Source organism: Rhinopithecus roxellana, chromosome 13 (assembly GCF_007565055.1).
Source record: "Rhinopithecus roxellana isolate Shanxi Qingling chromosome 13, ASM756505v1, whole genome shotgun sequence".
Lineage (NCBI taxonomy): Eukaryota > Metazoa > Chordata > Mammalia > Primates > Cercopithecidae > Rhinopithecus > Rhinopithecus roxellana.
The window spans coordinates 88,720,959-88,733,519 of record NC_044561.1 but is presented as its reverse complement, the minus strand read 5'-3'; the positions used below and the strand labels follow the sequence as shown (position 1 = coordinate 88,733,519).

The 12,561-nt window shown below is 39.9% G+C and overlaps 1 protein-coding gene and 1 long non-coding RNA gene across 5 annotated transcripts in view; both read left to right on the top strand.

Moving 5' to 3' along the window:
* Positions 1-12,561, top strand: part of MACROD2 (mono-ADP ribosylhydrolase 2) — a 2,180,049-nt gene that overhangs the window by 700,247 nt on the left and 1,467,241 nt on the right. The gene's annotated exons all lie outside the window — the stretch shown is intronic.
* On the top strand, positions 5,364-12,552 carry LOC104670076. Its single transcript, XR_749091.1, has 4 exons — positions 5,364-5,528; positions 6,467-6,607; positions 10,740-10,782; positions 12,284-12,552. It is a non-coding gene; the product is annotated as an uncharacterized LOC104670076 (long non-coding RNA).

Genomic DNA, 12,561 nt, shown 5'->3' with positions numbered 1-12,561 from the left:
AATCAATTTTGGTGAATAATATTATTTTGAGCAAGTGGGCTTGTGAGCCCCTGGAAATGATGTTAAGTGTAAGGTCACCCTCAGTGATTGAATTTTGAGGGCCAGTATTTTCAGGATTTGAACAAAGTGGAAAATTAAGTGATATTTGCAGCTTCTTAACCTTGGAAGGAGGTCCTGGAATGATATAAATACTGCCTTCTAGGGGACTCAGCTGTGGAACATTGTATGCCTTAATATTGTTATAATTTATTTTTTCTCCTCTCTCTCACAAAAATGAGATGAATGAACTGAACATCCCATAATTTTTCATTATGAAAGAACTTTTCGTACTTCATCTTAATGTCTAGCGTGTTTCATTTAAGAACAGCTTAAATGAGCCCCATTTCAAAATAAGCTGTCCTATAATACCATTAGTTCCCAGCTAGTCACTTCTGTGAAGTCACAGAACTGTGTACAATCTCTCTTTTGATTCTAAAACCTTGGGAGAAAATAATTGAAGTATAGACACTTGAGAGTCTCAATTTTATTGCTTTGCAAAGAAATTTCAATTTAGGGTTTATCTAGGTTACAGTCCCCAAATATTTCTCAAGGAGGATAAATCAAATTTGTTGGAAAGTTCCTAGTCATATATCATTCAGTCCTATTACCTGAACTGCCTTGTTTGACATCGTCAGTTGCAACACTCTCTCGGCTGTGATTAGAACTCAACCTTGGTTTGGGTGACAACCCACTCTTCTTGCTTGTTTCTCTCTTTCTCGCTTTTAACTCCCAGATTCAACACAGTTCTTTGAAATGATTTATGTTTCATCCTAAGTCATTAGTGTGTGCTTCCAAGTGGCCAATCTTTCCTCCTTTGTTGGTTAATGTTTATAGGAAACCTCTTGGAGTAATGACTCACTGTGATACTTCATCACTTGCCTGCCTCCGGTATCAGTGATGAGCTTACATTTGAGACTTTACCCTTCTCTGTGTCTTTAAAACATATTCTGCTGTCTCAGTGGTGAATATGATTCTATGCCTGATCTATGGATAAACACAAACCATTCTGTATGTAGTAGGAAAGATAGATGTGTGCCACTCTCCTCTGTTTTTCTGCAAGAAATGTTCTTTTATCTGCAGACTAAGAAACCATATACAAAACTCCTCTAGGTTGCTTCACAGATGCTTATTCATCATTAGAGTATTAGAAATCAAATGAAAGGGTAATATATAACTACTTTTACAAACTAGTTCTCCTTTTAAAAGAACTAGCTCACTCAAGTACTTCTATTTTTTAATGCTACTTTCCTTACTCAGTAAGAGTCAAGATACTATGAGACTCTGCCAAATTTGAATTCTGCTTGTTACCGAAACCCTGAGCTCTTATAGATGATGTTAGAGAGCACCGTTTCCAAATTCCTTCAGGCAAAGCCTCACAATCATGAAAGAGGGGAGAGGAATGCTTTGGTGGTTATTTGTACAGGTGATAATTTGTACAGAACTAGACTTCAGAGTCTTGGAACTGAAGGGAGTAACAAAGGAAGGTTTCTTCAATCTCTCTTCTTTTAGGGAAAGAAGGATGTCATCCTGACTAAAGTCATAAAGCAGCTGGCAACCTGAGTAACTGAATGATTTAACCAAGGCTCACTTTAATGGTCTGCGATCCACACCCGCCCTCCAATCCCCATGATTTTTTTTTTTTTCATTAGTGTATCCCAAGCACCTTAAAATAATGCCTGGTACTTAGAAGGCCCTATCTGCTCATTTACTGATTGGATGAATCGATGAGCAGAGCTAAGGGAAAAAGGAGTTCAAAGTAGCAGTTGCCTTCCTCTTAAGACAGTGTTTTTTCCACCACCTAATAATACCTTATCTCTTTTGTTTGTGTGTTTTGAGAGGCAGCATAGTAGAATGGTCAAGTACAGATGGTTTGGAAAAGAACTGCCTGTGTTCAAATTTCTGCTGTGTAATCTTCAACAAAGTACTTACCTCTCAATTCTCCTGTGTTAGAGATAATTATAGAACAATGTCTCTTAGGATTGCTGTGAGGATTACCTGGGTTAACTTGTGAAAAGTACTTAAAATGATACCTAGTATATTGTTGGCACTCAATCTGTGTTAGCTGCTATATTGGGAATGGGCAGTCAGTGGCATGTGGTGTAACCCTGGAGGCAAATTTGGAACTTGACAAGCTCCTCTGAAACAAAGTGGCATCATGGGGCTTCAGCATGGGGTGCTGAAGACTTGCACCATGAAGCTCTCCTCACATGCCACATTGAGTCCCAGATTCCTGCAACCCCAGAAATTTAAGAGAAACTTTGCCGAAAGTTTGAAACCAGTGTGAATACATTCATATGGTAAGTAACAGAGCCTCTGAAAAGGAGACAATGAGATACCCAAGAAATTCTATGGGCTTTAGTGCCACCCAAATGGAATGTCTTTATTGGCTCAGCTGCTCATTAGCTGCCTGTCCTGGCAAACTATTCAAATCCTTGGAAGCTTAGTTTTCTCACTCATAAATTTAATTTAAAAAATACTTCTTGTATAAAATATGAAATGATAGGTACATGTAAAGTGCTAAGTGTATCATAGAGATGTAATAAATGATAAGCCCTTAAAATAATGATCATAGCCATAAAAATCCAAGGGATTGGAAAAAAGCAATGCACATTACTGTGTAAAGATATCATTATTTCATTTGCTTGCTTCTTCAGAAAGTAACAAGGTGATTTCTGGGTAATCAGTGCCATGCAAGTATTTTGTCTCGGGAGCCTTTGTTCTTGAAATTTTTATCCATGAACTCTGTTAAAATTATACCATGACTCTAGAGTCATCTCTGATTCCAAAGCCTCCTTCTAACTAGGATGCTTGCAGGAGACTTTGGTGTTTTTCTTCAGTAGAAGAAGAAAGAAAGAACAAGAAAAGGAGGGAAAGGAGGGAGCAAGGGAGGGAAGGAAGGAGGGGGGAGGAAGGAAGGAGGAAAGGAGGGAAGGAAAGAAGGAAGGGGAGGGGAAGGGAGGGGAGGAAGGAAAGAAGGGAGGGAGGGAGGGAAGGGGAAGGGAGGGTGGAAGGAAAGAAGGAAAGGAGGGAGGGGAGGAAGGAAGGAAGGAAAGAAGGGAGGGAGGGGAAGGGAAGAAGGAAGGAGGGAGGGGAGGAAGGAAGGAAGAAAAGGAGGGAGGGGAAGGGAAGGAAAAGAAAAAAAGGAGTATAGCGATAACTAGGCATAATGGACATCAAGGCCAATTTTGTCACCCATTTCCACTCCCTATTTTTCCCTTTCTTTTTGGGGCTTATTGATAATGAGGTTTTTCATCTGACTTTTGTGAGTGAAATATGGCTGTTATCAATCCATACTACCTTGTAAGATGACTGGCCAGTTTAGTCTGCAATAACAAACAACTGCAGAATCTTAGAGCTTAAATCAACAACAAAAGGTTGTTTCTTGTTCGTGCTATGATTCCACTATTGATTAGATAGGAGCTCTATGCTGTTTCATGCTTATTCAGCCAATTGAACCTCCACCGTTTGAAATGTTGCTAGTGGCCATCATGGGTGAGGGAAGATAGCAAATTACGATCTGGCTTTTAACACATATCTTGATCTAAAAGTCTATGTGGCCCTGACATTTGTCACTATGAGACAGGAGGTAGCCTGGAAGAAGAATGTGTCAAATATTTGGTGACCAGAAAGGTGAGTAGTCATTATTTGGGATTCCCATCTATTCTGGTTCTCCTCTTCCATATACATGGTAGGATTGCACTTTGATGCCCATTTGAATTAGCTATTGGCCAATGAAGTGTGAGTAAGGATGAAGTGCCACTTCTATGTTGAAGCTTCAAAATCTAGTGTGCAATTTGGAATATTCTTTCCTCCTGTCCAAGTGACCCATATGTTTATGGCTCTGTCAGTCTGGGTTTTTGAGTGAAGACAAAGTGGAGCAGATTGCTCCCACCAACCTAAGATGGATGCGTACTATGAGCAAGAAATAATAGATTTGTATTATGTCATTGAGATTTGAATGTTCTTTGGTCTGTAACATAATCCTAGCTTATTCTAACCAATTCTGATAGGGAACATATTAGGATAAATTTCCAAAAGTTAAAAAAAAAAAAGTTTTCTTTTGTTTATCTAGATTTATATATCCTCAAAGTTAATGAGCCCAGAGGCAATTTTTCACTATCATAGGGAGAAAACATTTATGTAGGCTCCTTTGATTGGTTCACTTGATTAGTGGTGGGGTGCTGGCGTTAGTGAGAGGTCATATTTGGAAACAAGGAGCAGTCTATATTAATTATAGCTGCAGGATGTGGTTGGGCTATCAACTTCTTTTCTGCTAGACAGAAAACATAATTTAGGGATCCATCACAAATACATTTCTCCTAATGACAGGATATCGGAGAGCACATGATTTTCAGACACACTGGCTTTCCTTTTTACTTTTTCTTTAATTTAAATGAGTTTATTATATACTTACATATTTTAAAGGGCAGATTCTTAATTTATTAGCTTTTATTTTATAGAAATCAATGAAGAAAGGAGGGTATTATTGGCAAGTGCGAGAACAGTAGGTTTGTATTCCAAGTAGATGGTTTGTGGACCTCAAAGATTTCACATTCTCCATCAGTCCTGAAAATTAGACAGAGTTATGAAATCAAGTACAGATCCTACTACTGATTCATTATGTGACCTTGGGCAAGGCACTTAATCACTTTAGATCTTAGTTTCCTCATTTTAAAAATGAGGATAATAATACTGACATAAGTCATAGGGATGTTGTGTGGATAAACTAATTAATGATTGTAAAATGCTTTGAAAGTGCAAAGCTTTGTATAATTGTTAGGTGCTGTTATTAAGAAGTATTATTAGTGTGTTGTGTTTCATTTTTATTAGGGCTTCTCTCTGCTTTGATGTCAGCCTCCACGTGGACTGTGGGGTTGAGATAAGTTTACAGATGTGCTGCTCAAGTGCCTTTTTTGCCTGGAGAAAATACTCGGTAGCTAGGGTAATCATCATTATGAAGAGGATCTCTTCAAGATAAAAAAGATAGGAAATGATCTCCTTTTTAAAAAATGGAAATTGCTCTAACTTTAAAAGTATCAATCAATTCTTTAAAACCTCATACAGCCCTATGTTTCAGGAAAGTCTAACATCATGCAAAATTTGAAACTTCAGGAATTTTCTGCTCAGCATAACATGGGAAATGTTGTTGCTAAGATAACTTTAAATCAGCTGAACCAGCTCTTTCTAATTTTCCCACAGTGTTTGCTTCAAGGATGAAAACAAGTGAGGTATCCTCTAGAGGAGAGAAATTCTGATCTGTGGCTGTGTTTTGCATTTACAAAAAGTTAAAACCCCAACCCAAATTAATTTTTATTTGTTTTGTCGATTCTCTGTTGGGAAATGTGTTTCTAGGTACATAAAAACAAGCTATTTTTTTGAAGGTCAAGTATACACCATGTTTATACATGACTACCTGGTGCAGCTAAGCAATATTGACTTTGATGCATAAAGACCACAGTCAGGCCTTGGGAGGATTTCTCATTAGTTGTGTGAGTTTTAACAAAATAATTTAACATTTGCTTCAGTTTCCATATATAGGAATGTGTGTAAAATAATTCCTGCTTACCTAATAGACTCTGGAAGAGCTCAAAGAAGGTAAAATCTTTGGAAAATATTTTATAAATACAATGAGACAATTAAATTGTATTACATTATTTTATTTAACGTTTTCATCATTTTTAATGTATTCCTGAGTTAACAAGCCTCTAAATATATTTCCACTGGATAATAAAGATATTAGAAACTCAAATAATTTTCTCGAAATAATCTACATACATGCCTTTAGTTTTATACCCCATGACGTGAAGAGAAAGAAGTCCATATGCACTTTCTGAGGAGTCTGTTAAGTAGGTCGAGGGGTGTCTGAGATGTGAGTGGGCAGCTTTGGTCATTTGCTTTTCTATGATTGCACACCTTTTAAAAAAATGCTGTGCGCAGTCATATACGTGTACAGCATTACATTTTAAAATCACCAGGACCTGGGAACATAGGATAGATTTGTTTGCTATGCAAATGAATAAAACTTGTACCAAAGAAATCTAATGTTTAAGTCCAAGACACAAAAGAATTTTTAGAGTTTGAGCTTATTGTACTATCACAGGGAATAAAAACTTCCAGAAAATTCTGAGAGGCCAGAAGTTTTCAGAGTCTAGCTTTCTAGGATCCGAGGACTAAAGTACTTAGGTCTACCCTTGAGGCACCATTATTTTCTACCAAACATTTCACTTCTTGTGATCGCCTAAGTCTTTGCAAGAAGAACAAATCTCACAATCCATTTATTTACTCTCCTAAAAATGTTGACCACATGAAATGACAACAAATATACCAGAGTTGTTTATCCCCTCAGAGGTGCCAGAGAAGAGGTAATGGCAGAGTTTGTAAGGTTTGCCTCCTAATTTTTGTCTTACTGGGATATTTTCTATGGTAGATGCCCTGGTGGGCACCCAGATCTGTCTTTCAGAACCGAGGCACTATTTCCTCACCTACTGGAAGTGTTGTCTGCTGATGACTCACAGCTAAGTCCCTCTACTGGACTTGACTGCTGGTGAAGGAAGCTGCCCTCTCCAAGGTAATGCCTGCCTCCCAGGGGCTAGCTCACATCCAGTGACTCAACAACATAGATAGTACAAAGCCACAACCCCTTGTCTTGATGGGGAAAATTCCCAAAGACTGTCTTAATGCTAAAGCTCTCTGTAAGTTTGGCTGAGACCTGTGTTACAACTGAATCACAGTTTTTTTTTTTTTTTTTTTTTTTTTTTTTTCCTCAATCAACCTCGAACCCATCAAGCTAATATCTATGGTCAATTTCCAACATAACATGACCAAGAATATACTGGGTCAGCTATGGGAAGGAAGCTCAAAGAGCCATATGTTCTCCAGGAATTGGGACATATATGTTGGACTGGATCCAGAGGGTGCTGGTTCAAAGTGGTTGGAACAGAAAGTTGAATAAGGGAGAATTTATGAACATAGGATGACTTGCTCATGATACAGAATTTAACACCCTGGCAAGAGCTTTGGGAGATGGTGTTAACATATTGCTAAAATGATTATTGAAAGCTTGGTAAAAATGATGACCAATACTATAAGAAATAGAAATGCCAGAATTTTGCTGTAGCAGACAGTGGATGAACTAATCAAAAGGCTCAGAGAAGTTGTCTTGGTATACAGAGGGCTGAAAAACTAACAGATGGTCATATTCTAGAGGACCTGGAGCCAGACAGATAATAAAAATATTAGTGAGAGGAGCATTATCATCCCTGAAAAGCCAGTGGTAGCCATCCTCTGTTGTCCAAGGTTCACTGAAAAGATGCTGTTACAGAACTGGACTCTCTGATAGCAAAGGAAATGGTGATGAGCATAAGTCTGACCCCGGCAAAAAACAGATAAATTCTAGTGAATGAAAGAAGGCTATCACAAACTCAACCAGGCTTCAAGTACATGGTTGGCAGCCATTGATCTGGCAAATCCATTTCTTCTCATCTTATCAGGGAGGAGGAACAGAAGCCATTTACATTCACTTGAATTAGGTAACAATACCAACTTACAGTCTTGTCCTAGGGCCATGTTTTCTGTCTTGGACTCTTAAGGAACCTGGACCGTCTGAACATTCTACTGAATCTCACATTGGTCTGTTATTTGATGACATAATGTTTATCAGACTTATCTACAGTAAGTAAGTGGCAAGTCTTGGTAAGGCATGTATGATTCAGAAGACAGAAGATAGACCTTATGGAGTTGCAGGGGCCTTCTCCATCAGCTTTAGGTGTCTGAGGCATGCTGGGACAGCCTCTCCAAAGTAAAGGAGAAACTGTTGCAATTAAACAGTGAGATGCATTAAGAAGGAAACACAACATCTGGCAGGCCTCCTTGGGTTCTGGAGGGAGCATATTTCATACTTTGTAATACTGTTCCAATCTTTTACTAAGGGACATTTTAATGCTGTCAACTTTGATGGAGTTTAGAATAGAAAAGAGCTGGACAGCAAGTTCATGGCACGGTTAAATCAGCCCTGCCACTAAAGTCATATAATCTGGCATCTCTGTTGCAAACCCCAGTGCAAAAATGACAAAACAGAACCACGGGGTTAGGAGCAAAGGTATACCCTCTGAAGCTAATAATTATGTACCTTTGGAAAAATAACTTTAGTGTGTGCTACTGGGTGTTGGTAGTATTAAGCATCAAAATGAAAGTGCTACATCTGGGATTGAGCACAGCAAAGGCCAGAAGGCAGAAGCAAACTGCATGAGCAGGTGGCCCCTTTCCACATGTGAGGGGCAACAGTGGAAACTGCACTTCTTCCTCTGCTCACACCAATAGCTGCATCCAAGGTGGGGGATCTTATCCTAGTTGATAAAGGAGGAAAAAGGATGAGCTTGGTTCATGAATTTATCAACTTATTAGATGAATGCCAGCCAGAAATGTACTGCTGCAGCACTACTACCTCATTCAAAGGTGCCTCTGAATTAGAGCAATGAGAGGAAATCCTCCCAAAGGTCAGAGCTTTGCACATTGCACCTTTTGTGTGGTCCAAGTTAAGAATATACACAAATTCATGGTTAATGGTGAATGGCTTGGCCAGCTGGTGAGGGACCTAGGAGAGATTAAAAGATTAGGCTGGGTGTGGTGGCTCATGCCTGTAATCCCAGCATTTTGGGAGGCTGAGGTGGGTGGATCACCTGAGGTGAGGAGTTCGAGACCAGCCTGACCAACATGAAACCCTGTCTCTACTAAAAAGACAATAATTAGCTGGGCATGGTGGCAGGCACCTGTAATCCCAGCTACTCGAGAGGCTGAGGCAGGAGAATCACTTGAACTCAGGAGGTAGAGGTTGCAGTGAGTTGAGATCGTGCCATTGCACTCTAGCCTGGGTGACAAGAGCAAAACTCAGTCTCAAAAAAAAAAAAAAAAAAAAAAAAAAAAAAAAAAAAAAGAGAGAGAAAGAAAGATTAGGAATGAGGGGGTATGGGAAGTAGTATATAGATGAACCTATTGAGTAGTCATGAAGCGTGAAGATCTTTGTAGTTTGTATCTGTTAATGCCTGTCAGAGGGCAATCACCACAGAAGAAGCTCTAAAAATAAAATAGAGAAGATGACCGTGGTCATTGGCCACTATAATGCTGACACAATGATTACATGAATGGAGTAGACATGGTGAAAAAGAGTCCATGAATGGACCATATGACATGTATTCCCACTCACCAATATTGACCTGGCCACTGCCGTTGCTGAATGCCTAATCTGACAGCAGCAGAGACCAACATTGAGCCTCCAATATGGCACCATCTCTTTGTGAGAGGAGCCAGCTAGTTGTCAATGAATATCATCAGCCTCCAGGCATGACTTTGCCTTCCCTAGCTTCTGAAGCTCAGCTAGCATCACTATTTGAGGGCTTTAGAGTTTCTGGTTATTTATTTATTTATTCATTTATTCATTTATTTATTTATTTATTTATATTGTTGTTGTTGTTGTTGTTGTTGTTTTCCAGACGGAGCCTCACTCTATTGCCCAGGCTGGAGTGCAATGGTGTAATCTCGGCTCATTGCAACCTCCACCTCCCGGGTTCAAGCCATTCTCCTGCCTCAGCCCCCTGAGTAGCTGGGATTACAGGCATGTCCCACCATGCCTGGCTAATTTTTTTGGTATTTTTGGTAGAGACGGCATTTACCATGTTGATTAGGCTGGTCTCAAACTCATGACCTCATGATCCGCCCACTTCAGACTCCCAAAGTGCTGGGATTATAGGCATGAGCCCAGCCAAGTTTCTGTTCTATCAGCATAGTATATACATTACATTGCTTTAGATCAAGGGGCACACTTTACATCTAGCGTAGTTGTGGGAGTGGGCACATTACATTGGATGCTGTCACATATCATACTTCCTAGAAGCTGTCAGCCTGAGAAACTTGTGGCATGGCCTTTTGAAGATGAGGTAGTAGTTTGGCATGGCACCTGCAAGGAACCACCTTGAGGATGATACCTGTGGGGTTGGGGTATCATCTTTCAGATATAGTATATAGCCTAAACTTATAATTATTTTACAGTGCTGTATTCCCAGTACTACAATCAATAGGTCCAGGAACCAAGAGAAAAGGAACAGGAGTGTCCCTGCTTACTATCTCTCCTAGTCACCCATTTAGGGACATTTTTTGCTTTCCATTTTTAGATATTTAGGCTATGTTTACCTAGAATTCCTGGTTCTAACACAAGGAATGCTGCCACAAGAAGGCGTGGTAAGAGTTCCATCAAACTTGAAGTTGCAGTTGCTCCCTTCTTACTTCAGGTTCCTCATGCCCAGAGACCAGTAGGCAAGGAAAACAATAATCCATACTGGCAGGGGTAACGTAACCTCAGGAGGAAGTATGGCCATTGTCGCCCAATGGGAGAAAGGAAAAAATACGTTTGGCACCCAGTTGATCCACTTGGGTCTCACTTAGTACTCCCCTTTTCAAACAGACAAGTGTGGACAGCTGTGACCTAAGACAGGTGTGGTGATTAGGGACTCAGTCCCCCACTAGATGAGGGTCTGTGTTATTCACCAGCAAAATACCTGGAGTGGCAGTGATGCTAGCCAAAGACCAGAAGAATTGGCGAGGGATAGTAGAGGATGGAGACAATGAATATCAGTTGTGACCTTGAGACCACCTGCATTGGGAGCTATAGTTTGTCCCACTAACTTTCCTCTTGTAAATTTCTACAGGAAAAGAGATAATCTAGAATCCTCGAAGACCTGCTCCCAGAGAGTGAGAATGTACTAACTTATTATATGAACTAAGTGGATCTGAGTGACCTGAAGGGTGAACTAAAATGGGTGCTGCGTGTACCACGTAGATATCCCCTTCAGAAATGAGACATTCAAACCCTTAGTTGCTAGTAGTGCTGCCTGATGATGATTCAGAACTAATTCTTTCAATGGGAATTGGCCTCTGCTGAAAGTAGCTGTCTCACCAAGGCCGTGGTTCCTCCCTGACAGTAACCTGCATCTTATGACTGGGCGACGTAGGAGCACAGAAGCCCAGCCCTACTGCCTTGATGAGAGCCCATTGTGAAGGGTCATCTCAGGTTCAGAGGTCCCATTCGGATCAACTGAGGTCTGTGTTGTAAGTGCCTTGTAGTTCACCTTCTCCTTCAGTTCAGTCCCGTTTCTCTCACTACCTTACAGGCATTGTTCCTGGGGATACTCCTCAATAAACTTCCTACATAACAAATCTCTGCCTCAGAGCCTGTTTGGGGGGGAGGAAAACTTAGAACTTTGTCCCCAGTATCAAAATACAATTTAATTTAAAAACATTTCAGTAACGTTAATATGTTTTCTGAATTAGTGCACCCAAAAACATTTCCAAGCACCCCCTTTGTGTGTCTTGATTCTTACAATCTATGTCCTTTATTCATTCTATTTATTGAACAATTAAAGAGTGCTTCACATATCTGAGGCACTGTGCCAGGCATTCTGGATTCAATGGCAACAAATGCAAAACTCCTGACCTTAAGGATCTGATGGACAAAAGGGAAAAGCAGCTAAATCAATAGACAATTAAAATACACTATAATTAATAGAACATAATGTGGGGATGCAGACATGGGATAACTAATTTAGCTTGTTGAGCAGAGCAACACAGAGAAGAATGTGTAAGGTTTCCCAAAAGCACTATCTGATCTGAACCTTTAAGATAAGTAGAAAACATGTAGATAAAGAATGAAATATGTTCAAAGAGTGGGAAACAGTGTGAGGTAGAAAGAGAACAGGTTTAGAGAAAAGAAAACACTTCTTTAGGATCAGACCAAGGGGTGTGGCAGATATTAGCGTGGGGTGCAGAGAACTGTTGACATCCGTGGAGTAACTTCAGGCAGGGGAGTGATATAGTCAGCTTTTCATTTTGGATTTATTACTCTAGTCTAGTGGATGTAGAGAGAATGGGTTAGAGAGGAGACCAGTTAGGAGTTCCTTACAGCAATCTAGCTAAGAAATGATGGCTGGAAATCATGTAGTGGCAGAGGACATGAAGAAAATAAAATAATGGAATCCTGAGATTTGAAGGAATTTGAATTAATAAATGTGGATGATGGACTGGATTTGGAAATGTAGAGTGGTTGAAGACACCTTGTTTGGATTAGGAGGTAGAAATACCATTCTCTGAAATATGCAGGTGAGGGTGAAGATAATGGTGGTAAGTGTGTTTGTACGTAGGAAGAGTGTTGCAGAAAGGCTGAGATATGACTTTTAATTTTCTATTTCTAGTTCAGACATTTTGAGATGTCCTAAGACAATTGGCTATGTGGATAGGGAGATCTGGTTTAGGGACCATATCATACAGACAGTAGAAGCCATGGAGATCTCATTCCAGGAGCAGATATACAGTGGGAAGAGAATGAAGCTGAAGACAATTCCAGCTCCAAAGATAGTGACAAGAACTGTTCATGTTCACCATCCTCTGTAGGAATCTGGAATTAGAGGATACTATTTAGTGTGGTCTCTTACCCAAGATAAATAATCTAAGTTTCCGTAATCTTTCCTCATTGTT